Source organism: Canis lupus, chromosome 6 (genome assembly GCF_011100685.1).
Source record: "Canis lupus familiaris isolate Mischka breed German Shepherd chromosome 6, alternate assembly UU_Cfam_GSD_1.0, whole genome shotgun sequence".
NCBI lineage: Eukaryota > Metazoa > Chordata > Mammalia > Carnivora > Canidae > Canis > Canis lupus.
This window is the reverse complement of record NC_049227.1, coordinates 18,676,708-18,689,057: the sequence shown is the minus strand read 5'-3', so window position 1 is coordinate 18,689,057 and position 12,350 is coordinate 18,676,708. Positions and strand designations below refer to the sequence as shown.

The 12,350-nt window shown below is 54.0% G+C and overlaps 1 protein-coding gene across 2 annotated transcripts in view; it reads left to right on the top strand.

Moving 5' to 3' along the window:
* The window catches only part of SBK1 (SH3 domain binding kinase 1), a 48,028-nt gene that overhangs the window by 18,485 nt on the left and 17,193 nt on the right, over positions 1-12,350 (top strand). The window contains exon 1 of one of the 2 annotated variants that reach the window (XM_038539972.1): positions 8,260-8,989. The exons of the other annotated variant lie outside the window; for it this stretch is intronic. The gene's annotated coding sequence lies outside the window, so the exon portion shown is untranslated. Of the gene's footprint in view, positions 1-8,259; positions 8,990-12,350 lie in introns of those variants that run through there. 2 annotated transcript variants of the gene reach the window in all.

Below are 12,350 nucleotides of genomic sequence, written 5' to 3'. Positions count from 1 at the left end.
GGCTTGGCTGAGATGGATGGGCTAGGCGGTGCGGTGGTTGGGGGCCCAGACTCTGGAGTCTGCTTGGGTTCGAGTCCCTGCTAGGGTGTGAACTTCAGCAAACTCGTCGCCTTCCTGTGTCTCAGACATGATGACAACAGACTCACTGTAGGGTTGTTGTGAGGTCTGAATGAGTTAATATGCGTACGATGCTGAGGACTTGACCAGGCACAAATCTGTGCTTGTGAAATAAGCAGGCAGGGATGAACAGAGGTTTCCTGAGAGTTAGAGGCTGGAGGAAGGGATGGGATGGCCAGAGGGTCTTGTCCCCGGGGGTCAAGGAGACCCCCTCCCCAGGCAGGCTCTGGAGTGCCAGCAACAGATGGAAGCTGCCTACTGGGCAGAGCCCTTGGCCGGGGAGACGTTAAAGGGAGAAGAACACAGTGTCCATTCCTACTCCAGGGATGGAAGAGGCAGGCTTTGTTGTTCAGGACCTCTATAGCTCGTGCCTCGGTTTCCCCATCTGGGGGAAGGCCTAGTCTTGTGGAAGTACCTGGCATGTACCCTAGATACCTAATGAACGTCCAGAGACTCATCCCTGAGAAGAGAGGTGACACGAAAACCATTTGGGGGGCAGGTGCTCAGCTGCCCTTCACCTCTGCTGGGACCAAAGCAAGGAGAGTACACTGTGCTGGCAGCAGGCAGGATGCAGGTCAGACACGAAGCAGAGCTCCCTAGAGTTGAGGGGTACGGGCTCCGGAAGGTGGGAAAAGGAAGTGTGTCTGAGCTGCTGAGCAGGCCCTAGGGGAGACACGGAGGTTGATACCCGTGAGTGAGCACGAAGCGAGGAGCAGGGGCCTGAACACTGAGATGGCCCTTTACCTACGTAAAGGCCCCTGCTCACCCCTTGCCATCCCAGTGCAGCCGTCACTTCCTCCAGAAAGCCCTGACTTTTGTCTCTCCTTTGTAGTCTGATCTTGGGCAGAATTTGACATTTATTGGTATGATTAATACAGTGTCTCCCCCACTAGGCTGGAAGCTCCTGAAGACAAGGACAGTCTGTGTAGCTCATCTATTTACCCTAATGCCCCTTTATGGTAGGTGCTCATTATCAAGTGTGAATGAACGAATGCATGCATGAATGAATGAATGAACGAATTAATGCATACATGCCCTGGCCTAGAACCCAGAGGTTCCTGAAGCTTAAAGGGAAAGGGTCCCCATGTGGCAGCCCAGGAACTCACCTTCGTGCTCTGCCATGAACACCCCGAGCTCCTCAAGTGGCCCCAAGAACAAGTGCCCTTGGGGAGCAGAGGCTGAACTCTAGGCATCTGAAACCCCTGCTCCTGGGCAGGCTGAGCGCCCTCTGAGAATTCCCTTTCACAACCTGGCATGCTGAGGAAATAGTGAGTATGGGGATAGATGGCAGGATCTTTCATTTACCCCTGCATTTTTAAACACTGCAGAAATCCACATTTATACATAGTATAAAGAACTCGGAGTTGTGAGTGGCAGAGACCCAAGTCCAACGGACTTAAGCACAAAAGGAACTTTAGGGCGGTACATACCCAAAAAGTCCAGAGTCTTCAGGTATGGCTGGATCCAGGGGCTTAAATAATGGCATGAGGACTTTGGTTCTTCATCTCTTGGCTCTGCTGTCTACTGTTCTGGCTTCACCCCCCGGGAGGGCCTCTCTGGTAATATGAACTCCAGACTTACATCTTTCACTTCAGTGGGAAGAGAGTTCTATCCTATTGGCCTGGCTTGGGGTACAGACCTATCTCCCAAACATCAGGGTGGCCAGGGGGCTGACGTACATTAATTGGTGGGCACTGGGTCCCAAGTCCACTCCTACAGCCAAACGGATGAACCCCTCCTCCCCCCAACAAGGGGGGAAAGATATGTCAAGGAATAGGGGTCCCCAAGGGAAAACTGGGGTTCTGTTGCTAAGAGATGGGGGAGAGCTGATGCTGGAAAGAGAGTTCTACTCTACTTGGACTACGTGAGTGTCATGCCAGCCCCAGGGCACCGCAGTAAGTGCTAGCCATGGTGGCACACACTGTCGCTTCCTCACCCAGTCTTCCTGGGCCCCTCCTCCACTTCTACTTGCCAGCATCCTCATCACCTTTCCTATGGGCCTTATCTGATCCCGCGTGCTCTGCCCACATCCACAGCACTGCCTGCCTCCGCGGGAGCTCTCACTGGTGACTGACAGGAGCTGGGGTATAATACGTGCTCTGTGCATGTAGACACACATTCTACACTTGTCTCTGAGAGCTCCCCAGTGGGATTCCCTTCCTATTGCCCACAGCGATAATTTGCTTGGCATTGCCTTCCTGGCTCACTTCTCCCCTCCCCTACCTGAGATCACCTACCAAATAAACCACTTCCTTTCCAATTCCTGTCTCAGGGTCTGTTTCTGGGAAACCCAAACTAGGACATCATTAAATCTAGACCCCTGGGGATGTGTACTAGACAGCACTTGTCTCCTTCCAAATGCCTGTGTTCCTGGGGATGGCGTTGGCGATCCATCCCCAAAGAAGGAACTGGGAGTGAACAAGCTCTGAGCAGCCCTGGCTCTGCTGTGAGGATTCCAGAGGACGCTTCTTCCTCCCCTGCAATAAGCGTGGGGGTGGGGAGGTGAGCACCTACCAGATCCTGGCTCCACAACTTCCCAGAGAAACAGCCACATCCCACCCTGAGGCCTAAGGTGTCAGGAGCCAGGGAGCCAAACTACTTTTCAGTCCTGTGTTTCTCAGAGTACAAGGTGAGATCATTTTAGAGAATTCCTGGATTTTCCTTTAGGAAGCACAGAATCACATACTGCGAAACCTATTCCTTTTCTTCTCCCCTTTCCCCCCACCGGATCTCATTTAAAAAGACTTCCACCAAGTAATTTTTAATTATTTTGAAAATTGTAAAAGAAAATAGAGAAAAGTATAAGCCTGTACATATCCACAACTAGAATCAATGTTAACATTTTGTCATATTTGTGTCAGATGTTCTTTTAAAGATTTATTTATTCATTTGAGAGAGAGAAAGCAGAACATGCATGCAAGTGGGGGGAGGGGCAAAGGGAGAAAAAACCTTCAAGCTGACTCCCCGCTGAGCAAGGAGCCCAGGGCCCCCACAACCCATGAGTTCTTGACCTGAGCCCAAACCAAGAGTTGGATGCTCAACTCACTGAGCCACCCAGGGGCGCCCCCCCCCCCCCACCGCCGGTGTCAGATATTTTTAAGAAAAAAAGAAAAAACATGACACAGAAAGATGAGTTCCCATTATCCACCCCGACCCCAGGCCCATTTCCTGGATTCCATCTCCAGGAGCAACCACTCTCATGATTTTAGAGATATTCTTCTCATATCCGTTGGCAAGCTTTCAGCTACAAGGAGCAGAATTCCCTTCAAAGCCACTCCAAGTACAACTCAGCAGCTTGGCAATGTCATAAAGAAGCAGGTTCTTTCCTCTCTGCAGTGCCATTATACTGTACTTCCCATCATCAGTGGCATCCTGCTGGCCGCGGTCACAGAGTTGTATTTTGACGCGGGAGGTGGGGAGCTCATCAGGACTCTTGCTGGAACACTATGTTTCTCACTTCAGAATATATTCTCCAAAAAGGTAATGAGAGATTTAAAGATCCATCACCTCCAGCTGTTGTACATCCTGGGCTGCTCTGCTGTCTTCCTTCTGATCCATCTTGGGTTCTGGTGCAACTGTTGGTTTTCGTTATTGGCAATAGCTTGACCCGTGTCTCCTGGTGGCACTGGATACTCCTGTTCTTGACTGTGAACAGCTTCCAAACCTTTGCTCAACATGTCATTATGATCTTCAGTTTCCTAAACGTGATCTGCTCTCTGAATGAACCAGTCACCAGTGCCACCAGGATCTCTGACCACACTGGTGAGTTGGTCACCAGTGTCAGTGTCCTGGGCGTAATGGTGGCTGTCAGAAGGTTCTTCCTGCACTATTGTAATGCGGACCAACAAGCCAGGAATGCCTTCTCTTTGTCGTGACTGGGGTCATGAGCAACAAGGAGCATCGTACAACATAGACCAGACTGGGGAAATCCCCAGACACCATCATGACCTCCAGCATGGGGACTACCGATATGGCCAAGACATCACTTTCCATACAGCTAGGAGAGTCACCCAAACTCAAATAGTTTGAAACATGATGTATACATTCTAGGGGACAAGAACTCTGTTTTGATTCCTTCCCCAACCCCAACAGTAGCAAAAACTTCTGATACGTCAGTGAACATAAGATGCAGCCAAAGGGACACCTGGGTGGCTCAGTGATTGTGTGTCTGCCTTTGCCTCAGGTTGTGATCTAGGAACCTGGGATCGAGTCCCACATCAGGCTCCCTGTGGGGATCCTGCCTCTCCCTCTGCCTATGTCTCTGCCTCTCTCTCTCCCTGTCTCTCATGAATAAATAAATAAAATCTTAAAAAAAAAAAAAAGATGCAGCTAAAAGGAAGTCTGGGACAGATTCCTGGCCCCACGGTCCATGAGCCAGGAGCAGCAAACTGACTGCCCAGGAGTGTGAGGACACACCAGCATTGAAGAGGGTATGGGCCCCAGGCAGAGGAAACCTAACTGATTATCTGTTTTCTGATGTTTTTTCTGTGTTGTTATGGAGATCATAGCGACGTTTTATCTTTGTGTTCTGCTATCCAGATCATACCCACCAAGACCCTCTCTGGAAGGGCAGCATTGCTGTGGGTGCAAAACTTTGAGCTGGCAAGAGTGGATTATCCCCAGGTGTCAAGGGAAAAGGACTGCAGCATTATGAATAGCTGTTTTAGTTCCTGTGTTCAGATGTGTTGTGTTGGTTCATTTCTCCAAGAAGTGGGCCAAGATGGGGTCAGATGTGTAAGCAGCTATCTTATTGGGAGAAAACGCTTGGGTAGCAAAATCAGAAGGGAGCCAAAGGCGGCTGGGTGAACGATGAGGCTCAATAAATCTAAAGCATGGAAGAGGGAAAGAAGGAAGGAAGGTGAGATAAGAATGTTAAGAGAGTTTGATGGAGCCAATGGGAAGGCCTTGATCCCCAGCTGCCCATTGGGGATGCTCTGTGTCTCTAGGGATCTGGGCACTTCTGTGTCTTCGAGGCACTCAGTCATTGATGGGGATCAGCTAGAAGGGAGCAAAGTGGAGACTTCTTTGTGAACTCTGGAGAGCCTCCACCGCTGTTGCTCTGGGCAGTCACCATCCCGTCCCACCAACCCCTGTGGTCTGGATGGTCCATTTTCATGGCTGCCACATCCCACTCCTCTGGCCACACAGCTCCTCCATGGGTGCCTCCAGTCTCTCTCTCTTTAAAGATTTTATTTATTTATTCATGAGAGACACAGAGAGAGAGGCAGAGACATAGGCAGAGGGAGAAGCAGGCTCTTCGCAGAGAGCTCAATGCTGGATTTGATCCCAGGACCCCAGGATCATGCTCTGAGACAAAGGCAGACACTCAACCACTGAGCCACCCAGGTGCCTCTCAACTTGACAGGTCCTGAAGGATCACTCGGTGGTGTGATCCAAGGTTTCCCTCCTGAGGGGTCTAAAACTCTTGGTTATCATAACCAATGGATCACTCTAATGGATCACTGGGTTCCACATGTATTTGTCCCTGCTCTCCTTTTGTAAGAGCAGCCCTGCCTTCTTCTAGTAACTGATCAGGGTACTTCTGTAGTAACTTCTAGAAACTAATTAGCTTCGATGATTGCTGCCAGAGAAGTGACTCTTCTTGCCTGCTGGTTATGAACACATGGAGCCCAAAATGCCCTGGCAGCAGCTGCAGCTTAAATGTTGACGGGACCCTTGATGGGACCCCTTATAAGAGTGTGCCCCCTTTGAGGACCAGGACTTCTCACTCTGCAGAGCCTAGGGTGGGGGGAAGGGGACTTGAATACCCACCATGCTTTTTGGCCAACGTTTTCTAACTGCATTGTGGATAATCAAATTCCTAAGCAAGGAATCTGGGAAGGATTCCATCCAAAGTGGCCTTGATAACCTTTGATGACCACGGTTGGGAGCATTTCAAGGCCAGATTCTGTTCCTGCCCTTCTCCAGGCCTCCTTTTTTTTTTGTTTTGTTTTGTTTTGTTTTTTGTTTTTGTTTTTGTTTTTGTTTTTTTGTTTTGTTTTTTCATAACGAGAGGAAAATGCACTCTAAATTCTAATGTTCTGGGACTTGGTTACTAGACACAGGAAGATATTTTCTTCCCTCTTCCTCCCTCTCTGATCTCCCACTTCACTTCTTTCTGCCCCACAACTCAAACCCCTCCATTTGTTTGGGGCAAGCAGGCCTTACTTGGAGAGGAGTAGAACAAAGGCTGAAATTTGAAACTCTGGAACATTGGCAGGACAGGAAGGGTGAGAGAGGAAAGGCAGACAAAGATATCTGGGGGTGGGGAGATAACTTGTTTAGAGAACAAAGAAGAGAGGAAAGATGTTCTAGACAAAGGAAACCAAGTGTATGAAGGCACAGAGGTAGGAGAAAGCACATATTAAGAACACGGGCTGAGGTCAAGGCTTAATGAAGAAGAAGGGACCTCATTAGCGGAAGGGGTAGAAACCCCAAAGGTTACAGGCTTTGAACACCAGAACAAGGAGGTTAGATTTTCCGCCCTGGAGGTAACAGGGCATCCTTGGCAATGTTACTCAGAGGAGCAACCAAATCTACTTTGTGTTTTACAGAGCTGATTGATGATCGCATAGTACTTGGATTCTAGAACAAAAGTGGCTGGATAGAAGCAGGAGGGAGAAAAGGGGAACTGAGGCAGTATTCTCAGTAGCAGAGGTTGCAAAATGATGGCCCACGGGTTAGATTTGGCTCCAAAGTATGTTTTATTTGTCCCATTCTCTATTTCTAAACTTGGGGATTTGTTTCAAATACTGAAAAGTTGGAAGACTCTGTGTTAGGATATGGATTTCCTGCTTCTCTTGAAAGATCATCTGTCCCTACAGGCCCATGATGCTCCACTTTGCCTCATCTCCACCACTTACTTGCAGTCACCTGATGCCTGACCCCAGTCACTAATTTATGTGATCTATAGCTACTTGAGTCTGCCATCCCTGGTTCTAAACGATCTAGACACAGTCAGGGTGGTTGGGAAGAGTATGCTGGGTGGAGAAAACAGCCTGAACAAAGAGAAGAAATAGGGAAGGTGCCGGGTGTGTTTGTGTGTGTGTGTGGGGGGGGGGGGGGGGCTTTCTCATTAATGAAACAAGTGTGGCTGGGGCAGCCTGGATGTGTCTGAGAAAGAGGCAGAATAGAGCCTGGGAGGACGAGTGGTCCCTATCTAATTCCCCCGCCCTCGTCATCTACCCTGCTTCCTTTCGGGCTGCCAATCTCCAGTGTCAGACGATGATGCTCCTTCATCCACCGGGTAGTGTCTTTGCACACACTGCTCCTCTGTTTGGAATCCCCTTTCCTCCCTTCTCTCCAGTGAGCACTGTGCATATCAGCTGTATCCCACCACTAGCCACTGCTCACAGCGGGGGTCACAAGCTGGACCTGGGCTGGACACGGCCCCCAAGCCCCCCAGCTCGCGACCTCTTCCCCTATGCTTCCCTGAGTAGACCGGTAATTGCCTCAAGTCTAGCTCAAAATAGGATGGAGGGATGGATGCATGGATGGGTGCATGGATGGGTGCATGGATGGGTGCATGGATGGGTTCATGGATGGGTGCATGGATGGATGCACACGGCGGCGGCCGGATAGGACCGACTGATGGGATGAATGGAGACAGATGCACACGCGATTGCAGAGCTTGACTGTTTCCCTCCTTGAAACAGACACAAGCTCCGCCCCACAAGAACAGACTGGGACAGTCTGGGGCAGTCTGGTCCCGCGGGGACCAGGTGACCCTCTCAGACTCCCCCGAGTCCTCTCTAACCTCGTTCTCGCCCCCTCGTGGGTTCTGACCTAGAAAAGACGGGGGGCGGGAAGACGGAGCGGGAGCCTCGGGCGCTAGGACCCGGCGCGGCCGGAAGGCGGGGTGGGGGCGCCGCCCGCTCCGCGCGGGGAGAATCTGCGCCCCGCGGCGGGGGGGGGGGGGGCGCGGCGGGGGGGCGAGCGCGCGCCGCGGGGAGTGCGCGTGCGCGGGAGCGCGCGCCACGCGGGGCGGACAAAGGGGCGGGCGGCGGCGCGCGGGGCGGAGGGCGGAGCCGCGGGCCGGGCGGGCAGGTGCGCGCGGGCCGGAGGGCGGAGCCGCGATGCAGCGATGGAGCGCTGCCCGGGCGGGCGCCGGGGCCGGGGCCCGAGCACCCGGCGGATCGCTAGCCGGAGCCGGAGCCGCAGCCAGAGCCCGGATCAGGCCGGGGGCCGGGCCCGCAGAGCCGGGGTGCTCGTAGCGGCGGCGACGGAGCCCCCCAGCGGCTGAGGGGCTTCCTCCCGGTTCCTGCCGGTGGCCGGGGCTCGGCAAGCCCCCGCAGCCGGGCAGCGCGGGGTCCCCCCCGACCACGTCCAGGACCCGGAGACCCCCCCGCAGGAAAGCGGGAGACCCCTCCAGATCCAACAGAGAGCGACCCCCCGCTGGGGAAAGCGGAGACTCCTCCGTATTCAGAAGACAGTGACCTCCCTACGGTACGGCCAAGACGCCCCCTCTTCAGTCCGGGCCCCCCAAGACCCAGAACGCAGTGACCCCCCGTCCGGGGTTGCCGGGACCCCCTGCCAAGAGCCTGGTCATCACAACTGCACACCTCAAGACACGAGGACCCAGCTCAGAACGCCCCTAGCTCAGCGGGTTCCTGGACCCCCCAATTCCGGTACACAGGAACCCCGAATCTAGGGAACCGAGGACAGCGGGAGCTGCCCCTCACCAGCAGGAGGCCTCGGGGCCCCCCCAGAGCTCCAGGACCCGGGCGGCCGAGCCCTCGCGGCGCCCTCCGCATCCCAGCCCATGGTTGTGGCGCCCTGAGCCCCCCCGGGCCGGGCCGAAGGAAACCGAGACGGCGCCCAGGCCCCCCGCCGCGGCGTCCCCGCGGCCCCAGCCCAGGGAAGCCGGGCCCAGGTGAGTGGCCACCGACGCCCCTAACCCTGCAGGTGGGGAAGGAGGTATCGGGCGCACACTGCCCCCTCCCCAGCGTCGCCATGGAGCGGAGGCTGAAGGACGTCTCTTTGTGTCTCGCTCGGAGGAGCCGCCCCCTCCTCCTCTCCCTTCCCCCACCTCACACCCTAGCCCTGGGGTTTGGGCGCTGCTCCCCGGCCCCACGGGGGGTGGGGGGGGCGTAGTGGCAGAGCCACCTTGTGCTCGGAGAGGGGGGCAAGAGGGTGGAGAGCCCCCCCCACCTCTGTAAACTGTGAGCCGGGAGCTGTTGGACTCTGGGCCGTTGGAGTATCTGTACCCCATCCCCCCGGCCGGGCTGAGTTCTCAAGTGAAGTCCCCCCTGGGAAGGGGAGGGAGATTGGGGATGAGCCCAGGTGAGGGAGCCTGTGGCTTGGGGCCCTAGGGTGATGGCTGGGGCTTCGGGTGTGTGTCTTTGTCTGTGAAACGGTAGGGAAGGGGTGTGTTTGAGAGAATGGGTGGGAATCATCCCATCTTTTCTCTGCGATCCCATTGCCCCCCACCCAGGCCACAGGGAGGGTCTTCCCCCAAGTCATACTTTGTATGTTTTGCAGGCGGGGACGGCTCTCTCCAAAGTGAGGCAGTGATTTCTGAGGAGGAGAGGTAGTCTGGGCAAAGAAGCCATTTCAGGTCAGGGCACCTTTCTGTCCGCATGTGCCCTAGGGCTAGCAAACCCAAGACCTTCCCTTCTCCTCCTGGCCTCCAAAATATCCAGGGCCAAACCTCAGGTTGGATCAGTGTGTCCTGGACAACCAAGCAAGCATTCTAGGTCCTTGCTTTAGCTTTGCAGGCTATACAAAGCAGCAGCCCAGCCCAGCCCTCAGTGAAGTCCCAAACCCCAGACCCTGCAGCTCATGGGAAAATGAGAGGGCCCGGGGATGTTGTACCCTGAAATTCTGGATCAGAGATCCCAAGAAGGGACTGGACGTGGCTGAGGGAACACACTCTGGGCTCCTGGGGTTCCCCCAGTCTTTCCTCTCTGAGCCCTCTGCAGGCAAGCAGTGACGCTGAGGAAGGCAGGACTTGGTACAGGTAGCTCCACTGGGAGTTCCTTTGTTCATTTATTTATTCAACAAACCTTTAGTTAGTGTCTGTGATGTGCCTGGCACTGGAGTCCAGGGCTTTTTCCCCCACATCATCCCAATCCGCTTTTCTTGATCTGTTGGTCAGAAGACCCCGGTCTGTTCTGTTTGCCCAGGCCACTCTGGGTTGGGCCAGTGAAGGTAGGCCCAGTCAGGTCCCGCTGACCAGCTCTGACCCCACATCTGAAGCACCTGATCCTCATCCTGCTGCAGACTGGGGACCCCTGGGCCGGGGCTGATCCCTTTACTCCACTATTCCCAATACCAGGTGCCCCCACCCCACCTGCTGCTGGAATTGACCCAAGGGAGGGGATGTGACTAGCAGGAGAAGAGGTTGGGAGTGCTTCAGGCCAGACCTTTGGCAACCCTTCCTGCAAATTCAAGGACAGTTTGAGGCAGCCACCCTCAGCCCAGGCAGTGAAGGAGCCAGCTGCTCTGAAGACTGGGTGACCTTGGGCAAGTGCGTGGCATCCCCCAGAGATAATGACAGAGAGTGAGCCACTCACTCTGCAGTATATAGATCACAGTTGGGGCACGAAGAGCACCCAGGTGTGTCCTCTCCCTCTTCCTCTCCGAAGGAGTTCATTTTCAGGGGGTTCCCAGGAGCCCAGAGCCTTACCATATGACCCACAGGCAAGGGAGTGGAGCGAGAGGCCAAATTGCAGAGATTAGAGTCACTGCGACTAGCGAAAACCATCAAAGAGGCCAGAAGGGACAAGGAGTAAGATCTCCCCTCCTCATTAACCTGCAGTGGCTCCCCACTGAGTCTGGAATAAAGCACAAGTCCAAGCCCTTCATGGCTGTGGCCTTACCCCACCTCTCAGATGTCAGCTCTCACTCCTCACCATCTTATACTTCTGGCTCTTCTCTTCTGTGTCTTCAGACTCCCTCCCTTCACTGGGGGCTGTTCCCACACCCTGAGAAGCCCTGCCATAGGATGGCTTAGGGGCAGCCTTCTGCCTCCACCTCCCCTTTTGACCTGAACTGGCCTGGGACACAGAGTGCAGAGCTGATTTGGACTAGTTGATGGTTGGTGGCTTGGAGACAGTCACACGTGTCTACATGTGCTAGGAGACCTTGTCCCCACATCTAGACCCTGAGCTCCAGGAGATGGAACCAGGTCTATCTTGTCCACACCACAATGGCTTTGCCCATCCTAGAGGCCAGAGTATTGTACAGCACCTATTGTAAGATACAGCTTCTAGATGCATTCTGTTGATCCAAATAGTATTTTTCTCATGTTTGCATTTGTTGCCAGTGTTGAAAAAAACACAGTTTCATACACGAATACTGATTTTTGGATCCTCTTGAAGACATCAGATGACGTGGCATCCCCAGGCCAGAGCTGAAGAATCACCACCTTCTTTAGGGCATTTGCCCTCCAGCTCACCCCAAGGCCTCACCTGGCCTGCTCATTCATTTACGTGACCTGCTGGCCCCTCTCGTAGGCATCTGGCTTTGCAAGCCCAGGTTGGAAGCCAAAAACTGTTTGCTCAGTGGTGACCTTCGTCTGTGTGTTTTGCACACGTGGGTGTTCCTTGCCTCCCCCATGGCCAAGTTAGAACAGGCACAGGGCAGTATCCCTCTGGGGCTAAGTGGTAAAGTAAACCTGAATCCCTCCAGCCAGAGCACCCCAGCCGGGCCCCACTTTGACTCCAGGCTCTGTCTTGTGACCGCTCATTGTGCCAGAAGGACTCAGCCACCAAAAACTTGCTTTTAATTGTCCCACTTGCTCAGGAGCAAAAGTCCAAGGCTCTAGGCCCAGCTACTGCTGAAGTCTCTTGGGGACTGCTGCTCTCTGGGCCTCAGTTTACCCATGTGTCCAGAGAGGAATATGACTTGAGGTTCTCAGGTTCTTTCTTCTATAAGCCTCCTTCTTGCTCTGACTTTCTAGGACTGAGTCCAGGCTACTCTAAGTTTTGGTCAGGCAGGAAAGGTGGGGGCCGAGACGCAGGAGTCACTCAAAATTATTGACATTTCCTAAATATTAATAAAACCAACGGGTGTTGCCAAGCGGCTGGGCCAGGGGCCAGGGGCCAGCACTGGGCCCCAGCCATGGGGCATTGCCCTGGAAGGGAGTGTGCCATCTTCCTGGATGAAGGTCTGTAGCAGCCCGAGGTCAAGGGAGATAGCAGAGCACCATGGTTGAGATCACAGGCTCTGGACTCTGCCAGGGTTTTCCACTTAGCTGCTGGGTGACCTTGAGGAAGTTACTTATCCTCCCT